Source organism: Mesoplodon bidens (assembly GCF_964165515.1).
Source record: "Mesoplodon bidens genome assembly, chromosome: 4".
NCBI classification, from domain to species: domain Eukaryota; kingdom Metazoa; phylum Chordata; class Mammalia; order Artiodactyla; family Ziphiidae; genus Mesoplodon; species Mesoplodon bidens.
In genome coordinates, this window is record NC_138160.1 from 105803473 (window position 1) to 105826186 (window position 22714).

General features: G+C 38.3%; 1 pseudogene across 1 annotated transcript; it reads left to right on the forward strand.

Moving 5' to 3' along the window:
• The first annotated feature begins 338 nt into the window (after positions 1 to 338).
• On the forward strand, positions 339 to 2851 carry LOC308616512 (nucleolin-like; annotated as a pseudogene). Its single transcript has one exon. The product of its transcript is annotated as a nucleolin-like (transcript).
• The last annotated feature ends 19863 nt before the right edge of the window (positions 2852 to 22714 follow it).

A 22714-nucleotide genomic window follows, 5' to 3' on the forward strand; every position in this document is an offset into this window, starting at 1 on the left:
CAGTGAGGAATGGTTTCTGTCTCCAGGGCCATCTCATCCTCATGTGGTGGTGAGTGTTGATATCTCTGTCTTTTTATTTAGATTCTTTTTGTTTCCAATCACTACTTTCCCTATTGGGTATTCTTGGTCAAAAGTGACAATATTTTTTAAAAATTGGTACAACAAGTGCCTGAAGAGATGAAATTTTGCCTTCTAAAGTTGGAGAGAGTCTCGAGATCTAGCTGGCGGCCAAGAGTACAAGCTCTGCGATCAGCGGCCACCATCGATGTTGCTTCGCTTCCTCTGGGCTCATCTGCGTCACTTGCTCGCCACACACTCTGCCATCATAAGCCGTCATCATGGTAAAGCTTTCAAAGGCCGGTAAAAATCAAGGTACCCCCCAAAAATGGCTCCTCCCCCAAAGGAGGTAGAAGAAGATAGTGAAGATGAGGAAATGTCAGAAGATGAAGAGGATGATAGCAGTGGAGAAGAGGTTGTTATTCCTCAGAAAAAAGGCAAAAAGCCTGCCACAACTCCAGCAAAGAAGATGATGGTTTCCCCAACAAAAAAGGTTGCAGTTGGCACACAGGCAAAGAAAGCAGTTGTCACCCCTGGCAAAAATGCAGCCACTACGCCAGCCAAGAAGACAGTTACACCTGCCAAAGCAGTAGCAACACCTGGCAAAAAGGGAGCCACAGCTGGCAAAGCATTCGTAGCACCCCCTGGTAAGAAGCGAGCAGCCGCTCCAGCCAAGGGAGCAAAGAACGGCAAGAATGCCAAGAAGGAAGACAGTGATGAGGAAGATGAAGACGACAGTGAAGAGGAGGATGAGGATGAATTCGAGCCAGCAGTGATGAAAACAGCTGCTGCTCCTGCCTCAGATGATGAGGATGACGAGGATGAAGATGAGGATGACGAGGATGAAGATGCTGATGAAGACGATGATGAGGATGACGAAGATGACTCTGAAGAAGCAGCTATGGAGACTGCACCAGCCAAAGGAAAGAAAGCTCCGGCAAAAGCTGCTCCTATGAAGGCAAAGAGCACTGCTGAAGATGAAGATGAAGAGGATGACGATGAGGAGGATGAGGATGAAGTCGAGGAGGAGGAAGAGGATGACGAGGAGGAAGAGGATGACGAGGAGGAGGAGGAAGAGGAGGAGGAAGAGGAGGAAGAACTTGTCAAAGAAGCACCTGGAAAACGAAAGAAGGAAATGGCCAAACCAGAAGCAGCTCTTGAAGCCAAGAAACAGAAAGTGGAAGCCACAGAGCCAACTACATCTTTCAATCTCTTTGTTGGAAACCTGAACTTCAGTAAATCTGCTCCTGAATTGAAAATGGGTATCAGTGACCTTTTTGCTAAAAATGATCTTGCAGTTGTTGACGTCAGAATTGGTGTGTCTAGGAAGTTTGGCTATGTGGATTTTGAATCTGCTGAAGACCTGGAAAAAGCCTTGGAACTCACTGGTTTAAAAGTCTTTGGCAATGAAATTAAACTAGAAAAACCAAAGGGAAAAGACAGTAAGAAAGATCGAGATGTGAGAACACTTTTGGCTAAAAATCTGTCTTATAAAGTTACTCAGGAAGAATTAAAAGAAGTGTTTGAAGATGCTGTGGAGATCAGATTAGTCAGCAAGGATGGAAAGAATAAAGGGATTGCTTATATTGAATTTAAGACAGAAGCTGATGCAGAGAAAACCTTGGAAGAAAAGCAGGGAACAGAGATAGATGGGCGATCCATTTCCCTGTACTATACCAAAGAGAAACGTCAAAGTCAAGACTATAGAGGTGGAAAGAATAGCACTTGGAGTGGTGAATCAAAAACCCTGGTTTTAAGCAACCTCTCCTATAGTGCAACGGAAGAAACTCTTCAGGAAGTATTTGAGAAGGCAACGTTTATCAAAGTGCCCCAGAACCAAAATGGCAAATCTAAAGGGTATGCATTTATAGAATTTGCTTCATTTGAAGATGCTAAATAAGCTTTAAATTCATGTAATAAAAGGGAAATTGAGGGCAGAGCCATCAGGCTGGAGTTGCAAGGACCCAGGGGATCAACTAATGCAAGAAGCCAGCCATCCAAAACTCTGTTTGTCAAAGGTCTGTCTGAGGATACTACAGAAGAAACATTAAAGGAGTCGTTTGACGGCTCTATTCATGCAAGGATAGTCACTGACTGGGAGACTGGATCCTCCAAGGGGTTTGGTTTTGTAGACTTCAACAGCGAGGAAGATGCCAAAGCTGCCAAGGAGGCCATGGAAGACGGTGAAATTGATGGAAACACAGTTACTTTGGACTGGGCCAAGCTTAAGGGTGAAGGTGGCTTCGGTGGCCAAGGTGGATTTGGTGGCAGAGGCTGGGGAGGCTTTGGAGGGTGAGGAGGCTTCCGAGGAGGCAGAGAAGGAGGAGGAGGAGACCACAAGCCACAAGGAAAGAAGATGAAGTTTGAATAGTTTCTTCTATCCCTGTCTTTCCCTCTTCCATTTGAAAGAAAGGACTCTGAGGTTTTTACTCTGTTACCTGCTCAATGACGGAGCCTTCCGAGGACATTCCAAGACAGTATACAGCCCTGTGGTCTACTTGGAAATCTGTATAGATAACATTTCAAGGGAGATAACCCTGATAGTGTTGACTGGATATTCGTATAAACTTTTTAAAGAGATGAGTGATAGAGCTAACCCTTATCTGTAAGTTTTGAATTTATATTGTTTCCTCCCATGTACAAAACCATTTTTTTCCTACGGAGTTTTTTGGTTTTGGTTTTTTGTTTTTGTTTTTTTGCATTGGGGGGTTGTAAAAGAAAGCAGAATGTTTTATCATGATTTTTGCTTTAGCAACTTTGGGACAAATTAAAAGTCCTAAACTCTGGTGCCAGACTTGTTAAAAAATAAAATAAAATAAAGTTGGAAAGAATAATTTGAAACTTGCTATTGATTTTGTTTCTAAAGATGAAAACATTAATTTCCATTAATAATAGATTTTCTGTTGTTTTAGCAAAAATACCACCATCTGATTTTTCACTCATTGATTTTAAAAATATATATTGAATGACTATTATACGTCAAGCATTGTTCTGGATCTTTGGGATCCATTAGTGAATAAGACAGGCAAGATCCCTGTCCCAGTGGAGATCACATGCTCAATGGGGGAGAGAGAGACAATGCTATAATAAATAAGTAAATTATGTGGTATGTTAGAAGATGTTATTTGCCAAGGGAAGAAGGATATTTATATGGGGTATGGGATGGGGAGCTATAGGGCATGTTGTAGACATGAATAAATAGCATATATTCCCCCACTGTTCTTGAACAAAACCTTTGAAATCACCATCACTCTGAAAGCGGAGATGAACCTTGAAATGTCATTTTTAGTATTGCAAAGTGGGTGTATCTTCAGATTTAGAGACCATTTTCTTTTAAACTATGTATTTAAACTGGACTCACCCTAAAAATGATTGGTTATTTCTGGGAGATATGTGTGAATCCTTGGCACTCAAGCAGGGAATATGAGTTCTTTATCTCATCCAAAGGAGAGACTGTGGGAAGGGTCCTGGATTGGCTTGGTAGAGCCCTGCTTGGACAGGATATCACATCTGCTGTGATTCAGCATAGGAGATCCCAGAGCCTGAGAATGTGGAACTGTAGAAGCCCTCTTGATGGAAATAGAGATTTGAGTTTCCTCTGAAAAGATTGTAAATGTTCACATTGGTCAGGAAATGGGAAGGCATCTTAAGGGGAGATAGAAAGGCCACTTTTCTTTCAGGGGAGCATGTACTTAGGGGACTGCATTCTGAAGTTAAGAGACACCTTGTTTTATATGATGGTAATGTCTGGGCACAAAACTAAGTAATAGTAGAATGCTTCTTTAACATAATAATCTATTTCGAATCAAGAGCCAATGTAATACTGAAACTCTTGTGGCTTCTCTTTCAGGTGGAGTACAACCAGGCTGGTGATGATCACTATTCATTGTTATAGTCTGAAAGTTCTGACCTACACAATAAGACATGAAATAAAAATAAATGCTGTAACTACCACAAAAGAGGACTGTTACCTAGAAATGTCAAAATAATTAGCTGAAAGAACTTCATAATTTGTAAGACTCGGCAAAGTGCCTGAATACAAGGTGAATATCCAAATATCTAGAGAGCTCCATTACACAGATATTATGTAGTTAGAAAATATAGTAATGAAAAAGAAGTTCCATTTATAATAAAAAATTAAAAACGATAAATCTTCCCAGAATCACCTTTCTAAGAAATATGAGAAACTTTTATTGAGAAAGGGACAAAACTACTCTAAGAAATATAAAAGAATCAGATGGGGAGCTAAACCTTAGTTCAGGATTGGAGTGAGCAGTGCTGCTAAATGGTGTAAATATTTCAGCTCAACTTACATTAATGCATAGGCTTAATGCAATTACATTTGGAAGACTGCAGTATAAGACATATTCCTTCTGTGGTGCCCAGAACAGTGCAGGGTGCAGAGTAAGAGCTGAATTCAGTGCAACTGAATTACGTTTCTAGGAGGAAGGAAATAAATGAGGAAGTAGATGCGTCTTGTATATTTCTACAGTTGTGCCTCTGCTCCCATTTTCCCTCAACCTGGAATGCCATCCCTCAGGCTCCTTAGCCATCTCAAACTTATAGTCCACTAAAGGCCCAACACGTCATTTCTGAACTACAAATTCCAGAGCACTTTGGAAATTTTTGGTTCAGTAGTACTGAACTAAATGATACTGTGGGTATCATTCATCTAATATCTCTCACAGCTGGTTATCCTGTCTTATAGTACTTATCATATTATTAGTAAAAGCAAAATGTAATGTATAAGAAGGATTAAAATATGTGCAAGGAAGATATAACCAACTACAGGATAGTGCTTAAGAATGAGGAGGGAGAAGAAAGATTTGAAGTAACTGTGGGAAATGTTACTGTCTCTAAGTCAGGTTGTCTGTACATGGATGGATGTAAATACTCAGTGTATAGTTGTTGGTTATTAAACTATAATTGGCAAGATTGGTACTATGTATTTTCATTTGTAGAATCACAAGCTTTTAATGTGAAAAACTTCCTTAAAATGTGGCCAAAGCAAAATAGATCCAATCATCAAATAGTTTAAATAATCTCTTGGAAATAAAGTCTGGAACAAAATGTGTGCTAAGAAGAGCTCCTAGCCAATAGATTAATCCCTTTCAAATGTCAATTAATATTGAGGGGACAAAGAATAAACATCATTCAAAATTTTCTGGAAAATCAAACTTTGATACAGGAAGTATATTATAGGGGTCAAATAATTTTATTTTTAGGAGACTCTTATTCTCTATTTTTCTCTTCATTTTTGTTGCTCAAGATGAAAAAATTGTAGGCAGTATGACACTCAAGCTTCATGTTTTTAGAACGACAAGACACGAGCATCCACCACGGAAGATAATAGAAAGCTTCAGTTTATTCAGAGGCCAATGGTAATGATCGAGGAAGGAGTAAAGCCACTAAAGAGAAAAGAGACTATTTATTACTACAAAATGGAATCCCCAAGTTTATGTATCTTCCCTTCAAAGCATCAGGAGCTGACATTTACTGAGCACGTTTTGTGTACCAGAAAGTGGCAGCACAGGGTTAGGGTCCTCCCTTATATTATCACATATATATTTCATAACCATTCTGTGAGGTATTCCAATCCGCATTTTATGGAAAAGGACACTGGGACTTAAAGAAGTGGAGTATATATATTCTTAACTTAGAGACACTCACCAGATTTCAGAAATGTATTTATAGGGTTTTTTTGTTTTGTTTTGTCTTTTTTGTTTGTTTTTGCTGAAAGCAAGTACATCTTTAACCATGTAGATTTATTACCTGTTTCATAGTGAACATAAGAGTTTTCAGAATGGTAGCTTTCTTTGATCCCATAAGAATTCCATGCCAATCCCACACTAGTTGCATTCCATAAAATGATAGCAGCAAGTCAGAAGGAAAGGCGGCTGTAATATTCAATTGTCTGTAACCAATGTGTTAGAAGTCATTGTCTTTCATCCAGACAGTACAGTTGCATTTTTAGAATGACATCTATTACCACATTAGAGGCAAACCATAACAGTCCCTTATAGAATGTCTGTCTCAATTGTGGTTATTTAATGTCATTATACCAAATTTCAAAGTGTTCTTATGGTAAACAGACATAGTGAAATACTAGATGAATAAGAGCTCATTTTCAAGTTCTAAGAAGTGAATGCTTCATTTTCTATCTCTTTTCTTAAATTTATTTTTTATTTTTAAAAGTTTCCAATGCCCTGGTCTTATAAATTACAGAGTTTCCTCTCTAAAGGAAAGGCTTTCTTAAATTCTATTATTTCTGTAGGTAAAAGTCAATCAGCTTCAGAACAAATTCTCCAGTTTTTTGACATAGCTCTGAAATGGCTAAGTTGTCATGCATATATATTTTTAATCAACTTATTGTAAAGAGGAAAAAAAAGATATGACTTTCCCACACATGTAAAGGTATGCTTATATTCCTCAGGTTAAAACTCTGTATTAAGTTCTGGCTCAGGGCAAATTTAAACAGCTGAGTTATAAACCTAGAATAAAGAGGTCAGACTGGGGATGCTGACAGCCTCTTAACTGCAGTCATACCAGCAGGCATAACTTTCAAAATGCAGCAACTACAGGAGACAGGGACGTGTATCTTGGACCAAGTCCTAAGCAGTTAGAGGGAGCTGGGGATTATTTTATTCCAAACTGTGGTTACATTTGTGGTTTCCAACTATTTGTTAGCTCCTTTTCTATAGGCATAGGACACAGTTATAATGATATGCAAACAAAATAAAAAGTAATTAGCAATATCTTTCATTGTTCTAATTTAACAATATTAAAACAACACAGTATTCCTTTGGAAGAAAGTGGTAGAAGACAAATGCTCTTAAACAGAAATTAAGTACCAATATGCTGGTATATTATTATCTACACAACTTGGCTAGATTACTTTCTGTATCCTGCCACTAGGAAGCCATGTACACAATGAGATAAAGAAATCGAGAAAGATGTCTGATGCTCCGGAACTGCTTTGACAGTTTTAAGAGCTGAAGGCAGAAGAAGTTCAAGTATATGAAGCCTTTTACAAAGCAGGCATTCAACATTTGTTGCTCGGAATTCAAAGAAGGTGAACAAATCAAAATACTGAGGTACTTCCTTGGAAGAGACATTCAGAAAAAGACAAAACTAATTTTAAATAATGGCAAATACTGAATCCAGTTTTGGTGTCAAAAACATGTCATTAACTTCAGCAAAAGAAAATAAAAAGGATGGACAAAGTAAGTGTGACAAGATCTTGAATAATTGTTGGATCTGGATGCTGGAAACATCTGGGTTTATTGTACTATAATTTCTATTTTTGTGTGTTTTGAAAGTTTTAATGATAAAAGTTTATTTTAAAAAGTTATCACTGCAAGAATGCTTGTTTGAAGGTCTCTTCACTTCATATGTGTTTGGGCACTTGTATTTATGCCTAGTTCAAGCAGAGCTACAACTACCTTCAACGAAATGCCCCCATTTTTTTTTTTTAATGCACTTGAGTTTTACTACATTGCCTACTACTTGCAGTGAGTGCTTTTGGGATCCCTTCTACAACTTGCAATACTTGGAGGGCACTGGGGTTTGCCCAGTTTTGGTGATGGTCTGTGCAAGGAAAACTGTGTAGTACAATTCCCATTGACCAACTGGGTCCCTTCTTGGAGTGGCAGAGCCACTTGTTGCTGTCAACACACTTTGAACGGAGGTTATACCACAAACATTGAGTTACCTTGGATGTGAGCTAAGCAGAACAGTTAACACCATAGACAGATCTGAAGGAACCCAGGAGAGACGGAGACTTGGAGATGTCTTTGTAAATTAGGAAAAGCTACTGAGACTCCTATTTCACTTGGTACAACCTCTGTTTTTAATCTTCTTAACTCAGAATGAATTATCTTAAAAGTCTGTAGTCATGTTACACTTTGTCCATTTTACACTGGTTGTCCAGCTCATATAAAATCAAATTTAAAGCCGGAGCAAGTTTCTTTACTCCTCTCCTGGACCATTGAGTAGGCAGCTGACCAAATACCAAGAATAATTTTTTTTTCAGTTGTTCAACAGCTGCTTTGAACCTGACAGAGGGGCGCCTGCCCCTTCTGTATGTTGGCTTCTCTCCTTTCTGTCCGTAACGGACACAGCAACTTTATGTCCTGTCTCACTGAGTGTCTCATATAGCTGCCTGTTTCATTGGTCCTACTGGCCCACTATGTTCCTGCCAAATTCTTCCTATTGACAGATTTCCGGGAATAAGAAGGCACCTCACCATCTCCATTCTGTGTACCTGAAGCCACGATCCTGTCTTCTAGATTGGAATGGCCCTTTGTACCCCCTTCACAACCCTGTCTGAAATCTCAGCAGATTTTGCCATACTCCTTATTACCTTCCCTCCCTGGGTTTGGTCCTCTTTCATTCCCAGCCTGCCCTCTGTGAGGTACTTTAACCTCCTGCCAGGGAGTAAACTCTGATAGAGCCCATCTAGCGATATATTGTACCCTGTATAGAACAAGCCAGTTTTTAAAAAATGGGATAGTTATGGTGTTTGACAGTGGCATATAAATATGTGCGTGTTAATTCCTATCTGCACCTGAAAAGTAGTCATATATTCTCTTCAGAAATTCCCAGGACAGGAGTGGTCAGCTGGCATTTAATCAGAAGGTCCACTTTATACAGATGGTTACTGTAAGTGCTTCAGCTCTCTTGAGAACTGAGTTATGGCAGAGATTTTGAAAAGATGCATAATGAAAATTAGGAATTGGCTATCCATGGTGAAATTAGGATTGTTAATTAGCAAAATAGATATCAGCAGTAGGCTCTCTTTGGTGATTTTAGTGGAATTTAAGATTTTGTAGAAGCACCGTCACATCCCTCCCTCTTTTCCCCACCCCAGGCATGAACAGAAATTAAAAACTCAATTGGTGGGCTTCCCTGGTGGTGCAGTGGTTGAGAATCTGCCTGTCAATGCAGGGGACACGGGTTCGAGCCCTGGTCTGGGAAGATCCCACATGGCGCGGAGCAACTAGGCCCGTGAGCCACAACTACTGAGCCTGCATGTCTGGAGCCTGTGCTCTGCAACAAGAGAGGCCGTGACAGTGAGAGGCCCGCACACAGCGATGAAGAGTGGCCCCCGCTCGCCGCAACTAGAGAAAGCCCTCGCACAGAAACAAAGACCCAACACAGCCAAAAATAAATAAATAATAAATAAATATATTAAAAAAAAAAAACCTCAATTGGTCACACACAGGCTTGATCTTCAATTAATCCTCTGTCCCAGTACTGATTTAGAGGATTTTTAATATATGAAATCTAATGTATCAGCATCAGCATCCTGTAACTGTAAAATTATCACATTTGCTAAACACGAAACATTCATGAAGTTTTTTGTTTTGTTTTGTTTTGTTTTGACTACCAAAAAGAACATAGAGAGTGGATTTTATTAAAGTTGCTTAACTTCTTTTGTGCCTACTTGCTAATAAATCTAAGTGTAGGAGAATTCAGTCAGAGACTTACTTTCATTATAACAGAGGGGATGAGAGAGGTGGGGTAAACTTTTCTTATCCCCTGTACAGCTCCTGATAGCTATCAAATTGGCTTATGCCACTTTATAACAGGGTGAAACATACCTATTTAATATATTTCCATAATTGTATGTCTACTTACCTACCTATCTACTAAACCAAGTTTCTTGACTTCCAAAACCCTGCTTGCTCAGGAGTTGGCAAACCAAATCTAGCCCACTGACTGTCTTGTGAATAAAGTTTTATTGGAACATAGCCATGCTCATTCACTAACATTATCTATGGCTGCTTTCATGCTATAATGGCAGAGTCGAGTAGTTGAGCAGTAGAAACTGCATGGCCTGCAAAGCCAAAAATATATATAGTATCTGGCCCTTGACATGATTATGTATGAATATTTACATACCAATATTTAACTTTCTTGCTATTGATAACTTTATTTCAAAAGATCAGAAGTTCTCAACACAGGAGAAAGCAATAAAGGAAGATGCCATGGTCAGGTGTTAAAGGCTTGCCTGAAGCACAGAGATAGGATCTCTAAGTAGATATATTTATACACAAACATACACATCAGAGTGAAGCAAGTAGGAGGTCTGATTTCCCTCTGGACTGACTCCCTCATTCTTTTGACTTCATTGTGAGTTGATTTTTAAGTCAGGTCTCTAAAGCCACTCATGGGTCTTTCTTTGTGAAGATCCAGGAGGAGCTAAGACATTTGCTTGTCAATAATAAAGAAGGGAAAAGGCCATCCATCCTCCTGAAATTGGGAATTGAAGCTGAAGGCTGAGTTGCTTTGACCGCCTGCAGGAGGCCACCAATTGTTGCTCATGGAGTGTACCTATGGAAGGCTCTCTCCCATGAACTTGTCATATACAGACAATTCCCCCACCTGCAAATTGCTCAGACATGCTGAGTAATACTTTTAATATAGCTGTTGCATTCTCCGGGATTTACTTCTTTTTTGACCTGAGTGACAAATGACCTGATAATACCTCTTTAGCTTTGTAATTCAAATTGAGCAACCAAGTAAACTATACCCATGCATCTACCTCCTGCCTCTAATTAAGTCCTCATGGCTGTAGAAGATGTCTATAGCTAAAATTACTATGTGACACTGAGGAGTAAAGAAGGATCCAGGATGAACATGACCTTTGTATTGGGAAGTAAATTTAATTCTTGATTTACCACTGATGCAGAGAGTAAGGGTCGACATCACTCCTTGGCAGAGCATAGGTGCCTTCAGGGTTGACTTCATATTATTATTCCTCTATTTCTATGCTTTGGCCTCACAGAGCAAGAAATCCTGCAACTGTGCTCCTCCCATAATACTGTCTCACACACACACACACACACACACACACACACACACACACACACACTTCCTATAAATATAAACACAAGTATGAATGGGACATTTAAATTCATTCATTCATTCCACGCCGGGCATGATGCTAAACATATATGTTTATAGCAATGATTCTGAAACATATGGTCCCTTGGAGCTTACAGTCTAAAAGACTCAGCTCTCAGGAAAATGAAGGGTAAGATTTTGAGCTCACCTTGATTTTTTTCTTCTCTTAAAGTAATAAACTTAGGAGAAGGAAGAAACCAACGCTGTGTCCATATTTCTATTAGAGTTTCAGAATGTAAGTACTTCCTGGGTTTTAAAGCTGTTAAATATTGAATTAAAAATGATTGTGGTTAGGTTTTTCTTTCACTATTAACATTATTTTGATTTATTTTTACACGTGTTCGTTTCATTAAGTGAACATTCACAAATTTTAGGAGCTCCTCAAGAGCCTCACTGCTATATTCTAGAAATCATTATACAACAATATCTAATAATTTGTTTCAGAAAAACAGACTGGCAACAATATTGACATTTATTTATGCATCAACTTGTAAATAAGTGTTGAATGGTTACTGTGTGCCAAGCTCTGTGCTGGGGCAGATATAAAGGAGGGTTCCACGTGAGCAGAAGGCTATCATTAACTAACCATGACTAGAATGAGTCTATTAGACGGAAACTAAGAAGAACAAGGAAATCCCGTTCATAGTAATGGAGACTGGCTGATAGAACCTAAGATTGAATTCCTGAGGCAGGGAGTAATCAATATACAATGATGTGAAGTGGAATGGGCATCAAATAAGAAAGAGTGTGAAATGTCTGAAGTGAACAATTCAGTGCACAACTTGTTTGAATTCTGCAGGTGATAGGTGGAAGGTATGCCAATTGATTTCAACCAACCATGATAGACCATGAAATAGGAAAAAAATTTAAGCTGGCAACGTTAAACAGATCCCCTGTGCCTCACCTTCGGTTGGGCAGGCAGTTACTTTATCTTTAGAATTAAAAAAAGAACTTTGGGCATTTGTGTAGCATCACTTAGGTTATTCATTACTAAAGAAAACTGTTAAATTCTGTGAAAAGAGAATTTTCAGAAGAAGATAAAATTAAGACTGTCCTACAGACATAAAATGAACATGTGTTAAAAATTATTCCTATTTATTAATTAATAAGAGAACCAGGCAGATGTTACAACTGACTCAGAAGAGAAACTTAAGAACAGATACATTTATAAATCAGGAATAATGCAATATACATGCAAATGGAAAGCAAAACTTTTTGGAGGTATGGAGAAGGAAGTCAGTTGTTTTCTACAGGATAGAATTTGCATGTCTATAGATAAGAATTATTTTTCTTTGCTGTAAGCTATTCGCAATTTACAATTAGTTGTAAATTTGCTTCAGTGGAACCAAAATCAGGTAACGCTAAGGGTCTAAACAATGCATAGTTTTTCACTGAAGCACAAATTCCTTCCTACAGTTCTAAACACAGAACCAAATACTTTTTTTCCCCCAATGGGTAAGGATCATTCAAAGCAAAGTTAATAGTCCATTCATGGAGTGAAAAAATTTCCACAAATTTAAAAGTGTGTTTTAAATGATTATCTAATGCAGAGCATGGAACATAAATGTTCAGAAATGTTTGTTGAATATTCATTGCTATAGGAATACTGTCATTATATAAAATGTTCAGTTAAAAACAGTAGATACAATGGAATCCTATATAGCAATAAAAAATATGTATTGCTTAATAAAGCAATAAGAAAATAAAAAGAGTAGCTGTAACAGTAGAGTCCTATAGAGCAATAAAAATAAATAAATAAATCTTACACAAAAACATGGCTAATCTCACAAAATAACTGAGCAAAAAAGTCAGGTACATAAAGAGTACATATTGTATGATTCTAATTATATCGAACAAAGACACATACAAGTAATTCAGGATCATACAAGTTACTTTGTGGATTAACCTTGGAGGGGAGGTAACTGGGAGTGGGCATGAGGGGGGCTTCTGGAATACTGGATATTTCTTGAAATGGGTGATGGCTACTTGGGTATTTTTACTTTGAATTGTGCACCTTTTTGTACATATGTTAATACTTAAATAAAATTACCTCTGAAAAGAGCACCTAGGTAAATTTCTGTTTACTTAAAGATATATGTGTATCAATATGAGTTTAAAAGCAAGGTGTTAATAATAATCATCTCTGGACAGTGGGATTATGGGTTATTTTTACTTTTTGTCTTTGTGCCTTAATTTAGGCAGCTTTATTTTTCTACACAGTAAATCTGAATTTTTTTGTCTTAAGAAAAACACAATAAAGTTGTCTTTTAAAAGTAGACTATCAGTTAATTATGAAATTAAATACTGCAACTATTACACATAATAAATACCTCAATTGTATTAGTCAGTGTTCTCCAGAAAAACAGAGCCAATATATTTATTATAAGAAACTGTCTACATGATTATGGAGGATGAGAAGTTCCACAGTTTGCTGTCTGCAAGCTGGAGACCCAGGGAAGCAGGTGGTATAGTTCCAGCCCACCTGTGAAAGCCTGAGGACCAGGAAAGCTGATGGTTTAATTCCCAGATCGAGGACAGGAGAAGACTGAAGTTCCAGCTTAAACAGCCAGGCAGAGAGTGAATTCTCCCTTCCTCCACCTTTTTGCTCTATTCTGGCTCTCGATGGGTTGGAAGATGCCCACCCACACTGGTGAGGGGGATCCTTACTCAGTCTACTGATTCAAATCCTAATCTCTTCCAGAAATACCCTCCCAGACACACCCAGAATAATGTATAACCAAATATCTGGGCATCTTGTGACACAGTCAAGTTGACACCTAAAATTAATCATACCAATCTTGTTGAATTTACTTAATTCATTCAAATGAATTCCAATAAATGTCTAGAAAAAGTACAAAAGAACCTTAGCTTTTCTATCACAGGTAAGCTCACCATGAGCTTAGGATGAACATTAAGGTGATTAATGTTCATCCTGTAGTAACAATGACTTCACAGAATCATGTCACCTGGAAACTAACCCTTGGCACAGTTCTTGAGAATTCACAGTTTATAAAGTATGCCTATTATTTCCCTCCAGTCACCCTGAGGAAAGCAAACTGCCCGTTTGTTTTCTTTTTTCCAAATGTCCAGTCCTGAACGGCACAAAGGTAAGATTCTTGAGTGACTGTAAAAAATACCAACGCTTGGCATCATCATTTCTGCTGTGGCCATGGAGTCACTCAGACCTTGCCACCTCATTCATTTGTTCCTGGGTGAAAGGTGAGGTGAATTTGCCAATCGGGGTGGAGAGGTAACTAATGATGTGAAGTAGACCCTGCAATCTTTGTCCGGTTCTAAACAACCAGCTGTCTAGATCTGGGCACAGAAGGCACGTCCAGAGTCAGCCAGTGTGCCGGGTAACAGTGCACTTGTAATTTCAATGTTATCTTGGCAGTTTTTCATTTCAGGACTTCATAAAACAGAAAATGTTGAAAAATACTACAGTTTATAAAAAGCATTTAACATACTTTACTTACAAAACATTTGGCTGAAAGAAATATACCTATGTCTACAACTATAAAGAAAACCTGTGATTCTACATTTATTTGAGTAAGACGTAAAAGAGAAGTATTCTCATATATTTCCTCAAAAGCAAGTAGTTTCAGGTAAGCCAGTTTAGTTGTTTAACATATTTAACATCGGTTACTGGTTCTTGGGGATATGGTGATTAATACGCAACGTTTGCTCTAACACTTAACATTTTTGTTAAAAGTCAAAGACGCTTCTGAGAATTTTATGAAAGCTATAGAACTTCTCAGAAAAACATTTGTATAAAATATTTAAAAATTCATGTCATTTGTTAATTTTCAAATTATCTTTACCATGATAATGATAATGAGGGATGAGAAAATAACAGTAATACACAAGTTGCTGGGTAAGTGACTTACAAATATTTTTTCAAACCTTAAATATTCCTATCAGGTTGTATGATTATACCCATGTTACAGATCAGGAGACTGAGGTTTAGGGAGGTGATGCTGTTAAGTCAGGGTCACTTGACAGTGAATGTGGAACCGTCAAGCCCAGGTTGTGGTTAATCACTCTGAGCAGACATGAGTTTGGTGTTTTTAAATAAGCAAAAAACATGCAATGAAATGAAATCCTAAATGGTTTGCGTATGTATATACCTAAGCTCTCAATTTGCTGTTTTGTTATTATTTCCATGAAATAACTATTTAAAAAGACTTTTTACTTCTCACAGTTGTAGTGTGAAAATGAAAAAAGTGAAAAGGAAGGAAGATGCATGCTTCTTCCTTTGGTAAAAAATAATTACATAGCTCACAGAGGAAGCATCTGCAAAATACAAGGAAAATAGACTGCAAGGCCCTGATTGCATAAAACAGGACCCAGAGTCTGTCCTTTCTTAGTTTATGATGTCATGCAATCCCCTGCCTCATCTCTCTGGAATTCATAGTTACCCATCATTTATAGAGTAGTCACATAATTTCCCTCAAGCTATCTAGAGGAGCTACAAAAAATAAAACAATGATTTTATGTCACTGCTTTGCTAATGCCCTGGGAGCTATTTAGCCCACCCACATTCTATCAAGATGCCATTATGGGAAGAACAAGCTCTTTGTAACATAAGGCAATATAATTTCAAGAATGTGGTGTTGTGAGCGCCTGTAATCATTATAAAAATATCTATTCAAGTAACCCACAGCGATCTCATGATTCATCTCCTTCATCTAATTCTGCATTGGATCATTTGAATGTAAAATTATCAAAAGAAAGCCTTTTGTAAATGGAGATTCAGGGTCTGGTTCATGAAAGAACTTGATCCTCCGCACCTCTCAATTCCATGCCCTAAAGTGAGGCCAGAGCAACCAGATCACGCTATGGCCAAATTGCTTACTATTATTTACCACCTTCTTAATAATTAAGATTATTAATTTATAGTCATAAAATACCTCTTTGCTCTATCAAGGATTTTCAATAGCCAACTTTGATTTACACCCAGAAACATGTGCCAGTTATGACAGACACTACTGGTCGCCTTCCAATTATTCCTCCTCCTTTCCCTTTATACTTGACTCCTGATTCCTCCAGGAAGCCACCTTCCTAAGAAGGGCATTAGGGAAAGCTGGACGCATTTATTTTCCTGTAGTGTCCCGATTAATCTAAGCCCCTTAAGGTGGTCCTATTCCATGAGCACAGAATGCAGTTCTTGTCAAGGAGAAATGCAGGTCAGTTTTCTGGGGGCACTTCTAGGAAAAGATATAGTGGCACTGTATCTTGAGGTGTCTGTGTGTTGCCTGGTACTGCTACAACTGTCCTCAGGACCACAAGGGGAGCCAGCCTGAAGACAATCTGATACAGTAGGGATGGGAGAACGGAGGGATGGGAAGAAATCCAGGCCTTTGATCACAGAATTAACTAACCTTGGAATTACTGTACCTTCCTGTTCCACATTATTCAAGATAATACATTTTCCTTATTGTTTAAACCATTTTCAATTCTATTTCAGTTATTTGCTGCTGAAGGTGTCTCTACTGATAAACCAATTTATGGAGCATATTATCCTTGAAATTAATTAAAATTATCAGAGTAGTGCTATGCCGGGGGGTCTCATTTTAGCTGCAATGTTAATGGACAGTGTGACTAAGTAAATTATTTAACTTCTCTTGGCTTCAATTCCCTCATTTGTATAATGATGGTATTGGGCTGGATCATCTCTAAAGGCATTCCAAGTTTAAAATACTAGGGCCATTTAATTCCATGCCACATGAAACATAATGATGTATATCCATTGAACAATGAGATTATACATGTAACCTAATAAGCACATAATGCAGTGACACATATGTAACATAATGACCACATATATACTTTTATAATAATTTAATATCACACCAATTACATACTCTGATTTACCTATAATGAGTATCTGGTCATTATCATGGTGGAGTTAGTTGAAAATTACAGCTCTTTAAATGGTACTTTTGTAAGAAATAATTGATTCCTCATAATATTTCTAATTTGGGGGAAAAATAAAAATAATACTGTTCAAATTTTCACATGGCATATTTAAATACATAAATATGGACATGGGCAATTATTTAAAATTAAAAGTTATCTGTTAAGATGATAAGAAGTGAGATCACCAATTTTTTTCTCTCTAGAAGTATACACACCTGCATATCCTCCATCTTTGTTGCTATTATAGACAAATTTCATAACTTGTGTGACTTAGGCATGCAAAAATGTAATAGAAAATTTTCACTATAGTTGCACTTAAATTAGCTTTTGGCCCCACAGGCACCAATAAAAACATAAGTAAACCAAGGTGTAGTATGCCACTTTCAGATTTTTGTTAGTTCCTTTGGGTAAATGCTAGTCAATTCAAGATACTCTCACTTACACCTTTCCTTCCCTTCTCTTTAGGCCCAGGATGGCTATATTGCACCATGGAAGAGATATGTGGTTCCAGTCATTAGGATCCAATCCCAGTAGTTTCCAATGATATATAAATATTCCTTTGCTCTTAGGTTATTGGCATTTATCTCTGTGGCATCTACAGCTGATCTGTTCCGGGCTACCATTTTTCTTCAGTCACACAATTCCTTTGGTGTCCTCCTTGTCTTAATTATAATTTTTTTCTGATTCCAAAGTCTACCAACTACTCACCTACTTCCTTGTCCCTCTTGGGGACAGAGGAAAAGATGAGACACTCTTCCACTTCCACTATGTGGGTGAACAACTCAGGCTGAGTGGCTATCATAGTCCTTCTCTGTTTCTTTCTTGCTGATATCTCTATGTCTACCCCTGTATCTGCATCTATATATGATATCCGTTCTATTACCTTCTTTTTAAAAATAATTTATTTATTTTATTTATTTTTATTTTTGGCTGTGTTGGGTCTTCGTTGCTGTGCACGGGCTTCCTCTAGTTGCGGTGAGCGGGGGCTACTTTCCGTTTCCGTGCGTGGGCTTCTCATTGCAGTGGCTTCTCTTGTTGCGGAGCAGGGGCTCTAGGCACGCGGGCTTCAGTGGCTGTGGCATGTGGGCTCAGCAGTTGTAGCTTGCAGGCTCTGCAGCGCAGGCTCAGTAGTTGTGGCACACGGGCTTAGTTGCTCCGCAGCATGTGGGATCTTCCCGGACCAGGGCTCGAACCTGTGTCCCCTACGTTGGCAGGCGGATTCTTAACCACTGTGCCACTAGGGAAGCCCTGCTCTATTACTTTCATATTTTGTGTTGTTGGAAACATCCACAAGCTACTCTATTAAGGCCAGCATGATTGCTGAAATGAAGGCTTTATGTGAGTCTCACTACCATCTTAAGCCTCACCCAAGAAGGAGCAAGACACAAGTCCATTCTCTGGTGGCCAAACACAAACTTCTTTGGGTTCTTTATCAAACCCTCTGCCCTGGGGCTCCAGTTTGGGGAGGAAGCAGCAGAGCTCTGGGCTCTCCAGCTTCTGACCTCTGGGCATCTCCTTCTGATTCTCCCCTTCACGGAGTGCTGAATGTTTATATCCTTTTGGGTTAGAAAACTCTCCTTATGTTGTCTCACATTCCTTCAGGTTAGTTATAGCCTGAACTCTGTGCTGAGTCCCTAAGGTGCCTAATCTTGATGTGCAAAGCCACGTGTTGAGATAAAAAGTATCTTAGTAAGTTTGGTCTCTGATACTCGAGGCCACTGCCTCTACTGCAAGCTCAAAAAACAAGAAGCCTGAAAAGGAGAAAAATGCCAAAAAGAAACACGGTGGCAATTATTTCAAAATTTCACCCTGATATATTCTAAAAATAAGCAGCCTGATTCTCCTGTTTTTCATTGAGACTGTGCATGTGTGTGCTTGTTTTCTTTGTTAAGTATGCCAGCATTCTAAAGTTGACTACTCTAGCCCTCCCTTTCCCTCTCTCCAATCACTGTAACCTTCTGCCTCCATAGTGTCTGCCAGGGCCACAGCCTTCTCCGTCTTCTCACTGCCAAAATTTATTCCAGACTTGTATTGCTTTTTCTCTTTGATGATTGCAAAGGTCTACCGACTGGTTTCTACATTTCTTTTTTTTCCTATTATAGTCCACCTCACGTAACGATTGTCTATTCATTTATTCAAACAGCATTTACTGAGTGCCAACAGGGTGCCCTGTGCTGGGCTAGATGTTGGCGATCCCATTGAGAAAGTGACAAAGAGCTTCTCCTTAGAGACCCTGCAGTCCTTTAAGAGGAACAGACTGAATGCTAAAAGATTAAAAGAGTATGGCAAGAGTTATGATGGCAGAAGTACAGGGAGCTGGGTGAACCCAGCAGAGCCATCTAATCTAGTCAGGGAGGCCAGGGAACACTTTCTACAGGCAGTGATTTTTAAACATAATCACTAAAGGATGCAGAGGATTTAGGTAGAAAGTATTGTATATTCTTGGCAGGAGAATTGTTTGCGAAAAGGACCAGAAATGAGGGGACATGTATAAAAGAAATTCCATTTGGCCAGAGCCTAGAGCTCAAGTGTCTGGGGGACGGGACAAGGCAAAATGAGTCTGGAGAGAGAGCCGGGGGGAAGATGTTAAGGGCCATACTGAGAAATCTGGATGTCATCCTAAGGGCAATGGAAAGGATTAGAGGGACTTTTAGTAGGGGAATAATCAGTTTGAATCAGTTTTGGGGTTTAGACACATTTAGGTAGGTGGTAGGTTAGGAAGAACTGGATACAAGGCCTACTAAAAAGCTGAGGCTATTTATTTCCCAAGTGAGAAATAATGATGAACTGGATTAGGGTATAGCAGTGGGAACACAGAGACATGAAGAGATCTGAGGCATTGGTCAGTGCTAAGTGAATGGATAAGGGGAACAGGCTGAGCTAGAATCAGGATGATTCTTGGGTGTCTAAGCTGGGCAACCTTGTGCTTGGTGAGCATCATTCTCTGAGACAGTGAACCTGGAAAGACTGGGATACTATTAAGATGGCATTTAGATACCACAAACACCAGAATCTTGTCCAAACATAGTCACAAACATGGCCCCTTAAGACCCAGTGGACATGTTTAAAAAGAAAAGAAAGAAGAGCAAGCTATACAACACTTATGAGCAGGGCTTCGGCCCCAAAGGACAGAGTGAAAGTTGAAAGATAGGCTGGACCATGTAGGAGAGTCTTATATCCTTAGGCAAAAAGTCTTGGTCTTGCTGCCTCTGTTCCTGCCAAAGCTGAAACCTTTCTCATATTTCACTAGTGTTTGTATTCTTGCAGTATGCCCTCATCATAGATTATAAGCTCCTGGGGGACTGCTGAATGGTTCAACATTTCATTCACGCAGCAAATATTATCGAGTGCTCATTGCGTGTGTGGTACTCTGCAAGACAATGATATTACAAGGAGTGTACGGCCTAGTGGGGGAAACTGACAAGGATCTAGGAAAACATGAAGGGAAATAAGTGTTCTAACAGAGGGGGAAATCACCTGGGCTCTTACCCTTAGCAGATTGTTTTCATATATTGGGCAAGGTAGTGTGCTAAAGAAAGTATGTGCTGTAACCATGAAGGAATAAGACTTTTTCCTCTAAGTTACATTAAAAACTAACAAAAACCTCAGTCCTATTACTGTGATAGACCATACCAGTGACAGCTACTATAGTCATATTTTACAAAGAAATAAAAAGATTTATCCAGGTTTAATATTTAGATGTCTAATGATAGGCTCTTAATTATTTTTGATGCCTGCATAGAAATTAATTTTAATATTTAAAATTAATTTAATAAAGTAAATTACTTTTATTGCTTTCCATTTTTAGGAAAAGTAACAAATCACAACCAATTTAACTATATGTGGTCTTAGTAGAAAAGGAGCAAACTTCCAGATTTTGTACTAGGATCAGTAGAGATGATTCCTTTAAAAAATACGACATAGCCTTTTCAACAAATGGTGCTGAAGCAAGTAGACATTCATGGGCAAAACAATAAACATTGACTAAATCTCACATTTTGTAAAAATTTAACTCAAAATGGACCATAAACTGAAATGTGAAAAGTAAAACCTTAAAACTTTAAAAATAAAAAGAGAGAAAATCTTCAGACTCTAGGGCTAGGCAAAGAGCTCTTAGACTTGACAGCCAAATCACAATCCATAAAAGGAAAAAGTGATAAATTGGACCTCATCAAGATTAAAAATTTTGCCCTGCAAAAGTCCCTTTCAGGAAGATGTAAAGACAAGCTACTGACTGGGGGAAAATATTTGCAAACCACACGCCTGACAGAAGATTGGTATCTAGGAAATATTAAAAAAACTCTCAAAACTCAATGGCAAAACCCCCAAAAAAGTCCAATTAGAAAATGGGCAAAAGACGTGAACCAACATTTGACTTAAGAGAATAAACAGATAGCAAATAAGCACATGAAAAGATTTTCAATGTAATTAGCCATTAGGGAAACAAATTTAAGCTCACCAATCAGAATGGCTACAACAAAAAAAAATAGTGAGAACACCAAATACTGTCAAGAATGTGAAGAAACAAGATCATAAATACATTGCTGGTTGGAATGTAAAATGGTGTAGCCACTCTGAGACACGGTTTGCTAGTTTCTTGTAAAACAAAACCTACAACTATCATGAAACACAGCAATTACACTCCTGAGAATTTTCCTCAGGAAAATGAAAATTTATGTTCACACAAAAATATGGACATGATGTTCCTAGAAGCTTTATTTGTAATAGCAAAATTTGTAAGCAACCTGGTGGTCCTTCAGGTGAAAAGTTAAACAAACTCTGGTAGTTGATACCATGGGATACAACTAAGCAATAAAAAGGAAATGAACTACTGATACACTCAACAATTTAAACAAATCTCCAGAGTTATGCTGCAGGAGAAAAGCGAATCTCAAAAGGCTACATACTGTAGGACTACATTTACATAACATTCTTGAAATTACAAATTTATTTAAACAGAGAAGAGATTAGTGGTTGCCAGGAGTCAGGGAGTGAGAGAGGAGAGGAGAGTGTACATGTAGCTACAAAAGGAAACCACAAGGGAATCTTGTGGTGATGGGACTGTTCTTCATCTGGATTGAGTTAATACCAGTATCTTAGTTGTGCTATTGTATTATTATTTTGCAACATATTAATATTGGGGGAAACTAGGGAAAAGGTACCTAGAATCTCTCTGTATTATTTCTTATAACTTTGTGTAAATCTGCAATTGTATCAAATAAAAAGTTCAATTAAAAATACCATTTATATTTACACCTAAAATATTATAAAAAAATAATTTCTAGAAAATACTTTTAACTTACTTTTAATTAGGCTTACTCTCTGAGCGTGCACGTAAGGCCGAAATTTAGAGTTTAGCTGAGGAATAACTCCTTTTGTCACACTGAAACACAATCTGTTATATTTATTTGGGTGCTACCCACAAATATCTGTAACAAGGATTGATGCATTTTTATTTTTATATATCAGATCTTCCATGTATCTCTTGGAACTCTTGGAACTCTTTGTCAGTAACATGAAACCTAACTCAAATGGCATAAACAAAAAAGAGAATAATATATTGGCTCCTGAAATTAAAATAACTGGAGGAAGAACTTCCATCATGATTTGACTTAGGCATGGTTATGATGTTCTTAGACCTCCGACTCTATTTCTCTACAATTCTGGCTAGTCTGTTCTCTATCATATGCCATCTTTCTCCTCAGGTTGAATTTCTCACGGTACAACAGTTCTAGAACTCACATCTTTAAACCACACCATTGGCCTTCTTCGCAGGAAAGAGAGGATAGTTTTCTTCTGTGGGACCCCCAACCAATGCTTCTTTGTGTGT